The 19458-nt window shown below is 37.7% G+C and overlaps 1 pseudogene; it reads right to left on the bottom strand.

Moving 5' to 3' along the window:
- Nucleotides 1-335: 335 nt before the first annotated feature.
- Nucleotides 336-848, bottom strand: LOC100916610 (annotated as a pseudogene).
- Between the last annotated feature and the right edge of the window lie 18610 nt (nucleotides 849-19458).

The raw sequence follows: 19458 nt of genomic DNA, 5'->3' as shown, positions 1-19458 counted from the left end.
CTAATTTATTTAAGGGACTTTTTCCCACTGTAAATAACACTTTATATCTGGAAAATATATAACTAACATGACAACAATCATGTCAGATTAATAATCCCTTCTTCTACACCTGTGACAGACTCACCATGAAACGAGGAAAAATAACTCTCTGTAATGCAAAAAGTATGTTATAGGAAATAAGTAAAAAGTTGAACATGTCCTAGCAGAGTGTCCAGAAAATGGCCAAGAAAAACTACTCACTACTGACAAAGCAGGAGCACTCTTCTAGTTATGGAGGATGTCTAATTGACACTGCATGACTTCAAGATCTTCCTCCTCAGCAGCAGCAACAATTGTCACCCTACAATCTCAGACTCAGGAAGGGCATCCATAACTTTACTGGGTGCTTTGCCTAAAGCTCCTGCTATTGTTTCAAAATGAACTTTGTCAACCTCCATTTTTACTGTGTCCTCCATTTTTGCCCTTATCATCCATGCTTTTAAAAGTTATCTTCTAACATCATCTCTATGATTTCTACCTTTATCACCTCTTTGGACAGATCCATCATGGTTATGGGATCTTCTCACTAGGTTTTGCATGGTTTTCATCACTTCTGTGCTCATCTCTAAGTAACCATTTAAAGGGCAGCCAGTTTATTATTCATTTCCATGAGAACAGAATTTATATGTACTTTTGATGTATACAGTTTTCTCACCATTTTCCTTAATTTTATTGCTTCACTCATTCTTCTTCCCTCTGAATATCTCTTATTTGTCTACAACTATTCTCATCTCTTTTTTGATCTTCAACAACCATTCATTAACAAGCTCCTTTGGAGGCTTCTCTTTAGTCTTTCCAAAGAGACTCATTGTGAATTCCTGTCCATCCTAATTTTAAGTATTTTGTGACTTTTTTTAAACCAATCTATTCATTCCCTTTTCATAATTTTCTTCTATAATTCTCATTTCTTTTGCCAATTTATCCTCTACTGTTTTTTATTTTATTTTTATTTCCTTTTATTTTATCTTTCTTCTCCTAGGAATTCTTGATGGTCTTGTTCCAATCTTCATTTTTTTTTTCTCTGAGGCTTTGTTTATAGGTATCTTCAAGTCATTGACTTTTTTGGTTTATGTCTTGAGCTTCCTTTTCACCATAGCAAATTTTCATAGTCAGGTTTTTTTCCTGTTCAATTTCTCAACCTATTTCTTGACTTTGGACTTTATTGTTGAATTCTGCTCACCTCTGACAGGAAACATCTGCCCTGATCTTCTGGGTTTTTTAGGTGCCTGTATTTTTCTCCTTCACTCTCTCCTTACTTTATCTCTTCCAATTCCACTGAAACTACTCTCTCCACAGTTACTAATGATCTCTTAGTTGATAAATTCAATGGCTTTTTCTTGATCTGCATTCTCATTGACCTCTTTGCAGACTTTGACCCAGTTGATCACTCTCTCTTAAATAGTGTCTCCTCTATAGGTTTCTGGGACATAACTGCCTCCTGATTCTCCTCTTACTTATCTGACCATTGTTGGACTCTTTACAAACTGTTAAGTAATTAGAGTTGATAGAGACAATAATTATCTAATTTAGCATGGTTCAGTATGATTGATCTGATCCTATGAGGAAATGTTATGGGCCAGAACTTGAAACAAGGTACTAAGTACAATTGATAGAAACAATACTTGTGTTCACACCTTTAGAGAGCTCATATAAGCAAGAAATATTTAAGTACTCATTGGAGTTCACACATATGGGAGATTCACAAAAGTTAACTTTTTAACTTTGTGAATTCACACCTCCCTTAATCCCTGCCTCCAGAAGGCGGAGTCAACCTTTTACACTCAGCATAAATAGAGCTTCAGTGAGTCACTGGAGAGAGTGTTACTTCAGAACATTCCCAGGGGTCGGAGAGGAGCACTCTGGGAGGAAGCCCACAAGCCCTTTCCTCCAATGAATCCCTGTTCGGGTGCCAAAATGTGGTGTTTTTCTTCTTTAAAATAATAATATGATGGTCCTCTCTGGGAGAAAGCAGGATTTTGGGGGAGGTTTTCTGGAGGCAGCTTTAGTTTCAGTTAAAAGTAATAGTCACCCAAATGTAGCCAGGTGCGGAAAGTTCAAAACTTTTATTGTGTCCTTCAATATATCCTGGTTAGTTTTCTTAGAGGTCTCTCTCTCTCCTTGGTTCTAAGAGCTCTTGCAGCTTTGTCCTTTGCTTCTGCCTCTGCTTTCTTCAACCTCCAGCCAGCACAAGGTGAATCTGTGTTGCCTCTGAGAGAGGGCTTCTGGGTCTCAATCTCCCAGAGTGCTCCTCTCCGACCCCTGACAATGTTCCGAAGTAAAACTCTGGAGTAGCTCACTGAAGCTCTATTTATGCTGAGTGTAAAAGGTTGACTCCGCCTTCTGGAGGCAGGGATTAAGGGAGGTGTGAATTCACAAAGTTACAAAGTTAACTTTTGTGAATCTCCCAAATGTGTAAACTCCAATGAGTATTTAAATATTTCTTGCTTATATGAGCTCTCTAAGGTGTGAACACAAGCATTGTTTCTATCAGTTGTTCTTAGTACCTTGTTTCAAGTTCTGGCCCATAACATTTCCTCATAGGATCAGATCAATCATACTGAACTATGCTAAATTAGATAATTATTGTCTCTATCAACTCTAATGACTTAACAATTTGTAAAGATTCCAACACACCTTTCCTTTTGACTGTTTTGCTCTCAGCTTTGCATTAAATACACTTCATAATCCAGCTCCTTCCTGCCTTTGCACATTTCTTACATATCCCTAGTGGACATGTAGTCTTCAATTCATTGACAATGGCCTTCCTAAAAAAATATCTTAAAATAGAATCTTTTTTAAAGAAATGAATTCTCTTCCAAAGCATTATTATTTAAGTCCATTTGGATGGCTATCTAGTGTAAACACTGATTTTCATTTCCATAAAGGCATTTATAAGAAAAAAAATGATATCTGAAGACAATGACTTTCTGTCCATGAACAAAATACACCATCTTTCAGTTCCAGGTATTTTTTCTGGCTATCTCCCATGGCTAGAATGCTCTCTCTCCTTTACTCTGACAACTCTCCTTTCTTGCCTTTTGTTAAGTCTTAACTAAAATTCCATCTTTTTCTGGATATCTTCATAAACCCTTATTAATTTTAGTGTCTTCCATCCCTTACTGATTTCTTAGTTATCCTACATGTAGCTTGTATATATTTGTTTGCATGTTGTCTCCCCAACTAATTTATAAGCTCCTTGAGGATAGGGACCATCTTTTGTGTCTTTTTTGGTATCCTCATCACTTAGCATAGTGCTTGACACATAACATAGGTAATGTGTTTTGATTTGTGCATAAATTAGATTTAAGTGAAGCAGAGTTCCATGAAGTTGTCAGTCTCACTCTCTCTTCCAGAATCATCACTGTGCAATGGTAGGAAAAAGTCAAACTGACTGGTGATGGCTTGAGATGCAATGGATGACCTTAGCATCTTTGATGTCTAACCAAGCTCTAAGTGCTCCACAGCTCACACTTCAGCTGCCTTTATGGCAGATGGAACAAATTGTTCTCATCCACCCATACCACCAGGGAAAATCTTCATGTGCTCAGGGTAGCTCACAGACTAATTTAAGACCTAGTTTAGTCTGTCTGCCAAAATGATTTACTGCAGTGTAGCCATTTTGCATGCTACAGCTTCGGATCCTTAGCTCATAGTACTGTACTTAATATTGATTGATTGATTGATTGATTGCTTCTACCACTTGATTAATTTCTACTGCCGATTGATTTCATAGCTCATTCTGAGAATCTGTACATTTTCAGTGCTTCAAAAGTGATGTGATCCAAGGAGAAATATATTCACTGCCCTCCTGGTCTGTAAATTCTTGACCTCATTTGGATCTGTTAGCTTGTTGTTTGATTCATTTTCCATAGACTATTACTGGAGAAAGGTGTAATGTTCTTGTTTGTTTTCTTGGGGTCTCTGGGAGCAGCCTTCTTTTCAGTTGAGTAATCACCACAAGAATAGCCAGGTGTTAAAGTCCAAATCTTTTATTATCTCCTTCTAAGTCTTGTCTCCTTGCCTTGGGCCTTCCAGAGTCTTAGTTTCAGTGGAGAAGCTAAGGAGGACAGACCTGTCATCACAGTGCTGATGAATATGGAAATGAATCTGTCTCTCAATGCCTCACTCCCCCAAGAAAGCCACCAGGACCCTGACAGAAGATGGAATGAATCTTATCCAGTCCTTGCTGGCCGTTATATACTCTATTATCATAGGTGTGAATCTTGTGGAACTATATTAAGTACCCAGTACATGTACTAGTACACGAACTAGAGAACTATTAAGCACAATGCTAAACTTAATAACTATTGTCTCATCAACTCCACTGACTTAACACCTTTTAAGAATCCTTGTTTCAGATTGGCCCATAACAGTCAGGTACAGTTAACCAAGTAGGAATTTTTATAGATTTAGAGCTACTGAACAGCTAGCTCCTCTTTGGTTTTAATTTCCTTTCTTGGTTAATTCCAGTGCAGAATTATGTATGAGTTTTCCTTCTCTTTTTTGATTCAGACACACAGGTAGGATTTTGTAATCTGTCCTTTGCTCTTTATACAGGTAAGACCCCGGCTCCCTCATTATCCCGATTGGTCCTCTCCTCCCTGGAACTGGAACCGAATCAGATAATAGAACTGCCAGATGGCACCCATTCATCTTCTCATTAATAGTACAGGACTCCCTCTAATCTCTTTCTGCTCCAGTATTTAATCCTTCTACCATCTGTGAGCATTGAACTGCTTTCTGTGGCTGCTGCTGCTGCTGCCACTACAGCCCATTATTAATTCAACTTGTTTGGTCCCAATAGTGCTGCTTTCTGGTCAGTCTCCATCCCAGCATCTAAATATTGCTCTTTTTATCTTGCTAAACTGACCTAAGCTGGAAAAATGACTCACTGTGACTTTTCCTTGATTTTCCCAATCAGAATTCTGTCTGGTATTCTTTATCAATCATTATAGGAAAAAATGTAAAGGAGAAAGGGAAAAAACTGCAAGTTCTCATTCCTATTTTGACTCCACTTCAACTATATGTGTATGCATATACCTATACATGTGTATATAATTATATATTATATATATGTTATTATAATATATATATTATATATAATATATATATTAAATATAACAATATTTCATATATAGCTTTATATTATACATACATACATACATACATATGTATTTGTTATAAGAGAGGACTTTTTTCCCCTTTTGATTGACAGTAGAAGGAGAGAGGAGGCACTATTTTAGAAATATAGGAGGTTATGATAGTGATCACCACAACCCCTAAACAAAGCAGAGGGAAAGTAAGTCAAAGAAAATTTCTAAAATATACACAGCCTAGCAGATGGAAGAAAAAAAAAAAAAGAAAGAAATATTTATTAAGTGCTTACAATATGTCAGGTACTTGAGTTTTATAAATGTCATCTCATTTGATTCTCACAATAACCTTGGGAAGTACACTCTATTATTATTCTCATTTTATAGATGAGAAAAATGAGGCAGACAAGTCAAGTGACTAGATTAGGGATATGTAACCAGTAAATGAGAACAGATGTGAATTCAGGCTTTCCCAACTCTAATCCCAGTTTTCTATTCTGGGACCGGTTTTTTAATCAGAAGCAAGTTCAGGAGGGTCACAGAAAAGCATATCAATATAGTACTATAGTATTAAATTTGTAATATGTTTATATTGGTAAATAATTGAATTTCTCTAGTAGTCTCTGATAATTTTCTTTATTTCTTTAACATTCATTGTTGTTCTTCCCCCCTCCTAATTTTTTACTTAGGTTAAAGGTTTTCTTGCTCTTCATCCTACTTCAATTAGCTAACGGTTTACCAATCCTAACAATATTCTCAAATGTATATTTCTTTATTTAATGATTCTTTTTCCTGCAATTTTGATAATTTCTCAAATCAATTTAGTGACTTCTTGTGCTTTTCAAGCATATATTAATCTGTTAGTTTTTTAATGTTTTAACAGCAAAGTCATCTCATTAATTTTCTTTTTCTGTTTTGCTATTATAATAATTCAGAGTCATAAATTTATCTCTGAAACCTGCTTAACTTCATCTCATGTATTACATATTGTATTGTTGCTGCATAATTTTTAATAAAGTTCTTAATGTTTCTATAATTCTATTTTTTGACTAAAAATTATATTAATTTTTCACTTATAGGCTCATACCATTAATCATATTCATTTTATCAATTACTATTTAAATAATTCCATGGTTTATAAAATGATGGTTATAATTTCTGATGTTTTTTATATATGTTTTTAAGTTCTATGTTCAAGAGCAGAGGTTTCAATTTTTTTTGATCCTTTGGAAGTATGATGAAACCTCAAAAAGATGTATTTAAATGTATGATAAAACAAAATTTCAAAAAAAAAGACAATAATATAGTTATCAAATAGTTATTAAAATTTTAAAACAACAGATTCACAAATCTGAGGTTAATAGTTCTCTGGAAAGTAATTAAATTAATTTCTCAATATTTTTCATAACAAATAATTACTAAACTTCCTATTTTTTCTATTTTCTCAGTTCTCTGGACACATTTTGTATCAATATATGAAGGAATCTACGACTACATTGATTCCTTCTTTCAGTGAAGATAGCTACACTTTTCTTATTCTGTGTGAATCTTATTCACATTCCCCTATGTATCATCATCTACAAAGGATCTTCCCTATTGTTCCCGCTATTGTGCTGGGTATAGCACTCATTTGTCTGTTTTTCCTCAGTCTTTCTATATGACTAGCCAACCTTTTTTTATAATCACACATTTCCTGAATAATACTTTTTGCTACTTAATGTGAGAAAGTCAAGTTTGCAGCTGCCTATTAATTTGGAGAATCAATCACTATTGATCTTTTAAAGATTGTGATGGTCTAAAGTTTGCAGCCAAACAACATTAATAAGAGAATAATGGTGTTAAAAACTATGAATCTTTGCACTGGAGTGTAACTTGACATCATTTTTTAATACTGCAGGATTGCCCAAATGCTAATCAGCTTACTATCTTTCTATTCTGTTCGGGATATAATTCATTATCCTTCTGAAGTATCTATTTCCAATATATGTACTAATGTACTAACTCAGTAGTCTAGAAATCTAGCCTCATATCCTATGCCTCGGCCTGCAAGGCAGAGTGTGTGGACCCTGGAAGAAAAGAGATAAGGGCAAGAGAGAGGGGACGCACAAAATGGAGGCAAGACAAATCCATCTGATCAAGCCTCTTTTTTTTTTTTTTTTTAAATAGCCTTTTATTTACAGGTTATATGCATGGGTAACTTTACAGCATTAACAATTGCCAAACCTCTTGTTCCAATTTTTCACCTCTTACCCCCCACCCGCTCCCCTAGATGGCAGGATACCAGTAGATGTTAAATACATTAAAATATAAATTAGATACACAATAAGTATACATGACCAAAACGTTATTTTGCTGTACAAAAAGAATCAGACTCTGAAATATTGTACAATTAGCTTGTGAAGGAAATCAAAAATGCAGGTTGGCATAAATATAGGGATTGGGAATTCAGTGTAATGGTTAATGGTCTCATCTGAGAATTGTCTGTTCATATCCTTTGACCATTTTTCAATTGGAGTGATCAAATCTCCTTTTAATGGGTGCAATAGTACAGATATATATATCAGTAGGAAAGAAGGCAGGGTTGTACAAACACAGTACGAGCTGGGGGTCCTAGACAAAGGGTTGGTATCCCGCCCAAGGATGAGCTGCTCAGGTGTTTCTGGTGGTAGGAAGCTCTATGATGTGATTAGGGGATGCCTAGATATCTGCCTATTCAAAGTTAGGGCAGTGCTTGGATGTGATTAGGAGATTCCTATTCAGGAAGTCTTTGTTATGATATGATTAGGAGATTCCCATTCAAGGTTAGGAATGTGGCCTTATGTGGCTGTGGATTAGTGCTGGCTCCCCACAGGTTCCCCTTTTTTCATTTATATTAAAAGAATCAAATATAGAAGTTTTCATTTCTCAACCTGTGCCTGGCTTAGGTTGTTCCTATGGGGAAAAGCCTTACCCGTCATAGATAGGAAGGATGTACAGAAACATCTCTTCCTGGCTTAGGTCGGCTAGTCCTTGAGGAATCTTACCTGTCATTGGCCAACCAGGTCTCGATGTTTGTCGAAAATTTCTATTGCTCATATGAGCATCAAGGGGGTCATCACCAGTCTCAAGGCGGTGATAGTGTACATGAATGGGTTTGGCCAGCGCACTATCTACTTGGGATTTTACAAAGGAAATGATTTTCCGGAAGGCCCAGGGTCCAAAAGACAAAAGTAAAAGAAGGCCAATTAAAGGCCCAAGTAATGGAAGAATATAAGGGAGGATCCCATGGAGCCCACTCCAAAGAGGGTTATCAAACAGCTCTTTGTGCCATTTAATCAAATCATCCTGGAGTCTCCTAATTTTGTCCCAACAATACTGTATTTGTTTACATAGAAGCAACAGCATTCTTGGAGGGCTAAACCTCCTTGTTCTGCAGTGAGAAGATCCAAACCACACCTATTTTATAATACTACTTCTGCCAGGGCAATTTTAACAAAATAAGGGATTTTAAAGCTAAAGCATCCAAATTGAATCTGAACTAGTGACATAGGGGGTAGGTCAGAAGTGCCCAAGGCAAAGTGAATAGGGGTTCCCATTATTTCAGGTATTTTGAAAAAAATCTACCAGTTTCCCCAATGTTCTATCTCTTCCTCCCCCCCCCCCTTTTTTTTTCACGGAAAGGAATTATCAAATGATCATTCCCCATATAAATCCCAACAGTGAATCAAAATCCCTATACATAACAGACTAGTATAGTAGCATTTCCTAAAAAGCCCTCAAATATAATAGCAATAATTACAGTTTTAACAAATCCCATCCCAAATCTTAAACACACAGTGATAGATGATCCAGGCAAGGTTCAACAATCAGTCATCAACCATTCCCAAAGTCCCTCATATCAGTCCAAAGTACAGTAGATGCAGGGTCCAGTCCATGGTCTCATTTTAAAAACTACTGCTTCAGGCTGTGAAGTGATAGGAGGCTCTCATTCCATGCAGACTGGGTGTGCCATGCTGACAATCAAAGCTGATCAAGGTTCCAAAAGCAAGCCAATATCTTGAATATGACCGATTTAGATCAGTCTAGATAGAAAGACTCAGTTCACCAGACTGCTGCAAAATATGAGAAGGCCAAAATAAATCGTTTCCTATGTGAAGAGGTGAGTTTGCTTTACAGGCCAGGCAAACGGCTGCTGTCTTATAGACCCCTGTTAATTGTCCTCTCATCATGTAGAAACCTTAAAGAAACAAAACACAAATATCCAATAATAGAGAGATGACCAGGCAAAATACTTAGTTGCCCAAGCATTTACAATACAATGATTACATATAACCAGACTGAAAATAGCAAGGTATGACATAACTGAATTAACAGTTTCTATTGACCATTGCTCTGATCATAGAGATCAGTTACAGGAGGAAAAAGTATAACATAACATAAGCAGTTAAAACTCAACATTCAGCACATATAGGATAAAATAGCCTTAACCCAGTTTTATTCCAATCAATTGTCCCAGTAACTGTCAGAGGGTGGAGCTTTAAAACTCCCAAATAGCATTAACTAATTAATTACAAGTCTGAGAAATTTTACTTCCAATAACAAATTTCATTAATCAAATTTCTGATAAATCTTAAAAGACTTATCATAACCTTATAGTAATAACAGGAAGAAATTTTGTCAAAGTTCACAGCTTAAAACAATTATCATATCTAGGTAGATGTTACATAAGTGAACGTTATACACACAAGTTATTTTGCTTTTCAAATGCCCAATACATAGAAAAATATCCCAAATTGCATATTGTCCATAACAGAAACATTTCCCAAAAGGACAGAAAAAATTATTTTCAGAGGCCCTTTAAACAACCTCAGGATGACCCAATACAATCAATTTAAACTTATATAGAATACCCAATTCCATTATAAGAATTCAAGAAGTTTCTTAAAAATAGTAATTAACTTTCAGAAATATTCTTACCAAAGTATGGATCACATTTATGACCATATTCCTCAACCAAGAAAACTTATGTGTCAAGAAACAAATATTCAATCAAGTAACCTAAAAGTAAGCATGTTCCTTTAAATCACAGTTTGCTGCACTGTGGGGAGAGAGGAGAGGAGAGGAGAGGACTCCCTTCCCCCACTCCTTTCCCCTAGGAAAAAACTTCTCAGGTTCTCCGCTCAGTGTCCTAAATAGGGATCCTTTTCAAGATTTAGCCCATCAGTTTTATTTACTTTCTTCCCAAATCTACCCATTTCCAGTTTTCTCTTTCTCCCTAGCTATATACCTGAACACTCAGATGCGCCTTTGGCCTGGGCTCTGTTTCAAGGGGAAAAAAACTTTCCTGTCTGTAGTGGGCTGAGGTTTGAGTTGATGCACTGAGGTCCCAAGTACGTGAGGCTAAATAGTAATTGGGCTATACTAATATACATGATTGGATAAAGAATGGCCCCCGCCCACTCTCTGTGCAAGTCCTGATGTGTTGTATAGGAAATGACGATTTTGGTGGGTGGAGGCAGAGAGAGGAACAGGAAGAGAAGCTGAGGAAGATTGGGCCTGGGTTCCTTTCTCCTAGCTGCTGGTCGTATGGCTGCTGATCCAGCTAGCTTCTTGACTCAGCTGCACACATTGCTATCACCGATTCTCTTCCACCTCCAATCCTTCTTCACTGAGAATAAAGACTGACGATTTTCCCCTAACCTGAATTCCTGACTCCTGCTGATTTAAAAATACACGGTTTTCACATTTGGCGCCCAACGGTGGGAACCAAGGACTGAAGAAGTCTCCGGTGACCAGGAACTTGGGTGAGTATTGTTAATAGACAAACAGGGAACTTATTTTCTTAAAAACTAAACCAGTAATTTTTTTTGGCTAAAATGAGACAAATGCTAGCTAAAGACTCTCCATCCCCGCCCCCAACCCCTTCAACCCCTTCAATCCCACCCACTAGTGGTGCTATAGAAAGCATGCTTAAGCTGATAGAAGGACAAGGGCTACTTATAACTTGGGAACAGGTAGCTAGACTTCTGGGTACATTAAACCGCATCTCCCCTTGTCTAGGAGCAGGAGCAGATCTCTCGAGATATCTGGTCCCTGGTTGGACAACAGATGTCTGCATATTACAATGAAAACGGTCCTCATTCAATTTCCATCGAGGTATTTTATTTATACAATATAATTCAGTTAGCATTAAGAAACCCTATTCCTAGAAGAAGGAAAAAACCCATTGCTCCCGCTCCGAATAGCCAAAGAGGGAGGCCTGATATTAAGGAGGAAGGCAATGAAGAGATCAATGACCATATCCCCACAGGGGATGGAGACTTAAGTGAGCAAGGGTGTGGTGACTTTCCAGCAGCTTCAGCTCCATCTCAGGAGCAAGTGATTGAATCTCCTCCATCAACTCCACCCTCCAGGAGGGAGGAGGTGCAGTGGGGGACAGTACCAGCATCTCCCCCAGCATCCCCAGTATCCAATTATGAGTAGATTACAAGAGGGCTTAATGAAGGCCAAAGAAAAGGGCGTGGACGTCAGGGAGCTCCGCCACATATCTTTCCTGTAATTTCCCAGTTTAATTCCTCAGGTCAACAAAGTCGAAGATACGCCCCTTTTAACATAGAAATCATCAAAGACCTAAAAAAGGCTTGCACTCCTTATGGGGCTACATCAGCTTATGTTAAGATGCTATTACAGAATTTGGCTTTTGAAATCTTGACTCCTAATGACTGGAAATCTATAGCAAGGGTATGCCTAGAACATGGACAAAATTACATGTGGCTTTCTGAATATAGTGAGCTCTGTAGGATACAAGCCCAACAAAATAGTCAAAATGCTGTTCATGCTGTGATCACCTATGACCTACTAACAGGTATAGGTCCCTATGCAGATGTCACAGCACAGATTAATTATCCAGTAGCAGCATATGAGCAAATTGCTGCTAATGCTATCAAAGCGTGGACTTCGATTCACAATAAAAATGACAAAGGTGAGGCCTTCACAAAAATAACACAAGGGCCAGATGAGCCCTTTGCTGACTTTGTGGGACGTTTGCAGACTGCTATCACAAGAACTAATGGAGGGAATTCAACAGATGTTTTAATAAGGCAACTTGCTAAGGAAAATGCTAATGAGGTGTGCAGAAGGATTGTACTAGGACTGCGCAAGGATGCTCCTTTAGAGGAGTTCATAAGACACTGTGCCAAAGTGGGCACAAATGCCTTTTATAGCCAGACTATGATGCAGACTTCCCAAGATCCCAACATGGGTAGACAGGGTCCCTTCTGGCAAGGGACTTCTAGAGAGACACGTCAATGCTTTCAGTGTGGTAAAGTAGGGCATCTGAAAGCTCAATGTTGGTATAGAGGCAGAGTGAGAAAGCAGGGTGGGAGAACAAGACCCAGTACCCCATGTCCAAAATGCAACAGAGGCTTCCATTGGGCCTCAGAATGTAGACAGGTTCAGGGAAATGGGATGAGGGGCCCAGCCCCAGGGCCCCAGGCAAAAAACACTTGGGGCATGATGGCAGCCAATGGTGCACCCAGAGAGTGCCTAGAAGTCCAATACCCAGACATGACCAATCAGCCAGGAAGCCATATGATGGGAGAAAGGGATTACAATTAGGGAGAATAGAGTTATATGCAGCTGAGACAACTGAGATACCCCCTGGAGAGGTGAAATCTGTTCCTCTCCAGCCTATGGATCCCTTGCCCAGGACAGTAGGCTTGACCATTTTACCTCCTGAGAGTATGTACAAAACAGTGTCCATCCACACACTGATGTGGGAAACTGGGGAATGTGTAGATAATATCCCAGTCACCAATACAGGCAGACAATATGTGACTTATCACCCGAAATAGTAGCATCAGGTTTACTCATACAGAATCCTAATAAGCAGCCTGGCGATAGTCACCCAGATTCTGATTTCAGATCACAAAATCCAGCAATATATTGGACAGCAGCTGTAACAACTGACTGACCTATGCTCACTATCTATATAAATGGCCTTCCATTGGAAGGATTGGTAGACACTGGTGCAGATCAGACGGTCATTAGAGGTGCCAATTGGCCCAGTCATTGGCCAAAGATTAAAGCAGACACCTACATGTCTGGCGTAGGAGGATCAATAGCAGCTGAAGTTAGTGCTGCCCCTATGAGATGGACTTTGAAAGCAAAACAGGAGTTTTACTCCTTTTATAGTTAAAAAAATCCCCATCAATCTGTGGGGAAGAGATGTTTTACAGCAATTAGGGTTAAAAATGAGTACTTCACTTTTTTAAGCAGGGGTGTGCCACAAGCAATAAAAACAGACAATGGTCCTGCTTATACTTTAAAACATTTTGCACACTTTTGTGCACAGTATAAGATTTTACACACCACGGGCATACCTTTTAATCCTCAAGGATAGGCAATAGTAGAGAGGAGAAACAGAGATATTAAGACACTCCTCCAAAAACAAAAGAAAGGGGGAGCCACAGGTAACCCTAGAGAACTTCTAAATCTAGCTCTTTATACTATTAACTTCTTGATTTTTTGACAAAGATGCACTGGCTCGCAGACAGGTTTTATAACCCACCGGAAGGTCAGTGTCCAGTGCGAGTAGCTCCACTATCTTTAGATAATCGCCAGGTGATGTGGAGAGACCCAGAAAGTGGTGAATGGAAAGACCAGATAGGCTAACTGCTTTGGGGAGAGGGTTTGCTTGTATCTCTACAGGTGGAGAAGGAATCAGATGGGTGCCAACGAGCCATATTCGCCTTGTCCATCACAGAGAGATGGAGCAGACCCTTGAAACAAAGGAGACGACCCAAGAAATATCGGGTGGTTCTGTTGCTATTGTGCTCACCATTGAAAGAGTGTGGCAGTTATGGCGTTTGACTCATGGACATCAAAGATTGTTGGACTTCAAAACCCTCAGGAATCATTGGATTCTCTGAGACATGATAAGATTGTTGTAGAACTTGAAAATCCTCAGGAATCATTGGATTCTCTGAGAAATGATAAGACTGTCATAGGACTTCAAAATCTGCTGGAATGATTGGATTCCCTAACGCATAAAAAGACTTTTGCAGGACTTCAAAAAATCGGGGGGATCATTGGATTCCCTGACATGTGAAGCAATGGACAATAGATTGGCTTTGGACTATCTCTTGGCTGCTGAAGAAGGTGTATGTGTGACTGTTTACATACCCTCCTTCTAGGACTTCTGGTGATCTTTTTCAACACCATGTTGATTTATATTGTTTGCTATTCTGCTACTTGTGTGTACAATTCACGTTTGTTACACCACATCGAGCCTGCACTGACTGTGGGGAGAGTCATGCCTAATAGCCTCTTCATTATTGCTATGTGCTTGTGTAATACTTCCCATGCTGATGGGTTTGTGCATAATAAGACCCTTCAGCCCAGAAACTCTCTAGCAACCCCCACTTCCCTTTGGTGCTTTTCATCTCCCTTCCTGAGATGTCAGGGAGGGCGTGATCATCTCCTTTTTAGTGCTTTCACCTCCTTCCCTGAGAAGTTAGGGAGGCTGTGATCACCTCCCCTTAGGGGGGCTCTGACCTCCCTGAGAAGTCAGAGATGGCATGACCACCTGTATTCTAAAATAAAAAAAAGCGGGAGATGTAATGAGCTGAGGTTTGAGTTGATGCACTGAGGTCCCAAGTAGGTGAGGCTAAATAGTAATTGGGCTATACTCTATTAATATACATGATTGGATAAAGAATGGCCCCCGCCCAGAAACACACACATACACAGAAAGAGAGAGATTTTTCAAACTTCTTGATATTTTCTAAGCCTGCAACACAGAGGCTGAATTCTTGTCTTTTACAAACTTGCTAACTTTTAACACAGACTCACATGGAGCTCCATTTTACTAAGCACAGTTGCAACGGTGTACTTAAAATTTTTTCAACCAACAAAACAGACAAATCACACAGAACATAGAACACACAGTTACAACATTAAACATATAACACATACCCAAAGGATATTTTCCAGCGTCCCAGAAAATACCCGTTTCAGAACTTTACCCAGAACAGAACCAGAATAACCAGAACCAGAACCAGATGGGTACACCAAAAGGCACTCGGACAGACTTACTCTCCCAAATGCCCAATCAATATCATTGTCCACTGTAGGCCTGATTGAAGCTGAAGAACCGCTTCCTTCTTCAAGTCAGCGAAGCTAAAGGCTCTCGCTTGGGGAAGCTGAAGAAAAGCCATTGAAGCTTTGGGAGGAGGGTCATACAGAATCCTTTTCATTGTTTTGGGAGCCTAATTTGAGCCTAGAATTGGTGTGCTTAAGGGCACCTTTTAAGAAAGAGGCATTGTCCTGAATTACTTTGTTAACATAAAAATCATTAAAGCAATCTCCAACTTTTTCACATTTTCTCATCAATGGTTCCTTCCAGCGGGAACCATGGGCAGACATCTTCTAAAAGCTTAAAAATTTTACAAATTCATTTTTTCTTAACCTTTACTCTATGTGTCCTTAATACATCTTTGAAATCCTCAATAAATCTTATCATATACACTAATTTCTTCTCTCTTGGTATCGAAACCTCTTACCACACCCTGGTCTCTGTTCCTCGGGGCAGGTGGACCCGTGGCGACTTTATTCTCTAAATTCTCCAAATTCTCCGGGACTGCACAGTCTTCTTGTTGAGAGGTTCAATCTAGCAATGGCTACTCCTTTCTCCAAAATCTTCCGGGCCCCATGTATGGGTGCCATTTGCCTCGGCCCGCGAGGCAGAGTGTGTGGACCCTGGAAGAAAAGAGATAAGGGCAAGAGAGAGGGCACGCACAAAATGGAGACAAGACAAATCCATCTGATCAAGCCTCCTTTTAATGGTGCAATAGTACAGATATATTATAAGATATATTATAAGAAAGGAAGCAGGGTTGTGCAAACATAGTACAGGGTGTGGGTCCTAGACAAAGGATTGGTATCCCTCCCAAGGATGAGCTGCTCAGGTGTTTCTGGTGGTAGGGAGCTCTATGATGTGATTAGGGGATGCCTAGATATCTGCCTTTTCAAAGTTAGGGCAATGCTTGGATGTGATTAGGAGATTCCTATACAGGAAGTCTTTGGTATGATGTGATTAGAAGATTGCTATTCAAGGTTAGGAATGTGGCCTTATGTGGCTGTAGATTAGTGCCGACTCCCCACAGTCCTAGACACACTTTTTAGACCTTGTCTCATTTAGCACATTTTTTGTGTTCTTCTTGATTTTGTCTAGTCTTTCTTCTCATATTTATCTTATGTCAATTGGCCTACATACATCATATATTAATAACAATATAGCAGAGTTGAAATGTGTTGCTTCCATACATGCTGGTGATGAAAATAGCTTGTTATTGAAGCAATAATGAAATTTCTATTTTCCCTATTCCATTCTTACCTCCTTCTTAATTTCATTATAAATTGTCTTGAATTAAAATTATTTAGTTATATGCCATGTCAATGTTTTTGCATATTTCTTTAAGTTTTTGTTACTTTCCATCATTTTATGAGGTAATACTGTTCCTAATCTTTTTTTTGAAAAATAAGTTTTTTATTGATGTCTTCAGTTTCTTATATTATCATATTTATCCTAAATATTTTTCCTCTCCCTCTCCCAGAGAGTCATTCCAAAGAACAAATAATATTTTTAGAGTGAAACAAAATCAGCACAACTAATTGATAGATTGAAAAAGTCCAAAACCATAAGCGATGTGTAATCATAGGACCTATTACTTCTTTGAACAAGGGGTGTCCTCTCCTATCTCTTCTTTTGAAACAGCCTGGCTTTTATAAATGTTACATTCATTTTTTTTTTTTTTTTGATATGTAGTTCTCTCCATTTACAGTGTTGAAGTTCTTATGCATATTTTTCTTTGCCTACTTCACATATCAATTCATATAGATCTTCACACACTTCTCTGCATTTATCAAATACATAATCTCTTATAGCACAGTAAAATCTTAAATTCATGGACCACAGTTTGTTTAGCCATTTTCCAGTCAATAGGCATCTACTTCATTTAAAATTCTTTGCTATCATAAAAAGTGTCACTAGGTATATATTGGTGTGTAGGTTTATTGATAACTTCCTTAGGAAATAAGCCCAGGAATGGAGTCTCTGGTTCAAATAGTATAACATCTTAGTTATTTTATTTTGCCAATACCAGTTCTGCTGTTCTTTTGCTAACATTACTCTGACACTTCATCACAGTGTTGAAGTAACCCTTCATTCTCAAAGGCTATGCCAATGAAGCACAAGTTCTGGTAACATGTTAAGTGTAGTCCAGGTTCAGGCACTGTGTATCTGCCATTAAAAAGTCATTCTAATTAGATCTGGAGAGATTCAGGGTGGGTAGAGGGGTAATAATCTTTTCAGGTACAATAAGTCTTAAACTCCATCTGCTGTTAGTTACAAAACCATTTTGATCTTCATTGTGGGAGAGAGAAGCCAGAATTGGTCAAATTACAGAGCTTTGAAGTATTTGAGGAAGTATAAAATTTGCATTGAATTTCTGAAGAATTTTAAAGTTTGCCCAGACTTTGTTGTCTCTTCATAGGTGATTTACATATCAAAAGTCTTTGGCTAGCCCTGGCCTTCTATACCTTGAAGTTTTACTTCTGGGTTAATTTGCATATCAAAAGTTTGCTTTCTTCTGTAGAAATTATTAGAAGAGATACGGAGTTTCAAATGTACATTTTTCTACCTTTAAATATCATGCTTAGTTTAGCTGAGTAGTAGACCTTGGAATGGATCCCAATTTCCCTTGTTTTTCCATACATCTTATTCCAGTGTTTCCTATTATTTCTCATTTCAAATGAATAATTCTGAGGTATTTGAATTGATGTCCCTTGATAGATGGTGTTTTTCTTCTCAACTGCCTTTAAAATCATCTTTTTCTTGGCACAGCTCTGGAGTTTAATGACAATATGTCTGGAAGAGCTGAATCTGACATTAATTCCTGTTGTCATCTAGTATATTGAGTTAATCAGTAGTTTATTCCTTGATCTACACAATTCTGGGAAATAATCTTGAAATACAATATGTAGACACTTTCTCTCTTCATGTTTGTCAAGAAATCTAGTGACTCAAATAATATCCTGTAGTCTGTCTTCTACTTCCATTACTTATATTAATAAAGTCAAGCTTCTTTCAGTTTGGTCCATATTTGATCTTGTTTTACTGACTATTCTTCAACTTCCCCCATTTCATCTTTTAACAAATTAATGCTACTTCTTATTATTTATGTTTTTATTTAAATTTTCCACAGATATCACTATGTTCATTTTATTATCATTTTGTCTTGTTTAGAAAAGAAACAAGAATCATGAATTCCGCTTATCAAAGTCAAATCATATTTTTCCAATACCAATTCCTCTTTTATTTCTCCTAGAATATTCATCATATAATTTGATGCTTTCATTAATTAAGATTTGATGTGAAGATTCTATAATTCTGTTTATGAAGATCTCAAATTCTTTTCTGCAACTATTGTCATTGTTAACACATTTTTTCTGTCTGGTCTTTTGTTTTCAAATAATTTTAGTTAGTAGTATTTAACTGTTATGTTAGAAAGTGTTTCCCCTACCCCTATTTGCAAAAGCAGGTTTTTAGGAAAACCCCCTAGTTTTTCAAAGTATATCTTTGTATATCAAAGTATATCAAAGTATATTCAAAGTATGTCTAAAGTATATATCTTCCATAGAGCACTTGATCTCTTATTGAAAGACATATACATTTCTGGGATAACACTGAAGTTCCTGATTTGTTCCCAATTCTGAGGGGGCTAAGGGCATAAGTGTTGTTAAAAACTGTCCCTAGGATTAGAATAGTTACCCATCCTATGACTCTTCAAAATTGTAAAAAAGAATAGATCTACATCTTTTGAAACCCTCTCCCATTGTTTATACTTTCCTTCAATTTCCCACAAATAGAAGATGAAACTCTCCTCTTTGCCTCCCAAATAAATGGAAAGTACAATCATATGAAGCAGGAACATGTGCTTGCCTAAATGAACCTGAATCTCCAGATGTTTTACTGTTATTCTTTTATTTTCTCTGAAAACAAATCATGTTCATTTATCCCAAGAAATTAATATTTCCAGCCTCAAAAGCTACCCTCTGAATCTGTTTTTGAGCTAGGTTATTTAGCTAGTGATGATTTCTGTAAAAGCACTACTTCTCAGAGAACAGCACCATCATGAGGACTATTCAACTGAAAGACTAAAGACCAAAGCCAAAACCAGGTCTAATTGCCTAAAGGTCTTGAACACAAATGTAGGCTGTGAGATATCTATCCCATATTTTTTTTTCCTTTGGGGAGGAATGACGTTTTTGCTTCTTATTTTATAAA

The sequence above is a fragment of the Sarcophilus harrisii genome, chromosome 2 (assembly GCF_902635505.1).
Source record: "Sarcophilus harrisii chromosome 2, mSarHar1.11, whole genome shotgun sequence".
NCBI lineage: Eukaryota > Metazoa > Chordata > Mammalia > Dasyuromorphia > Dasyuridae > Sarcophilus > Sarcophilus harrisii.
This window is presented reverse-complemented; position numbering and strand designations above follow the sequence as displayed.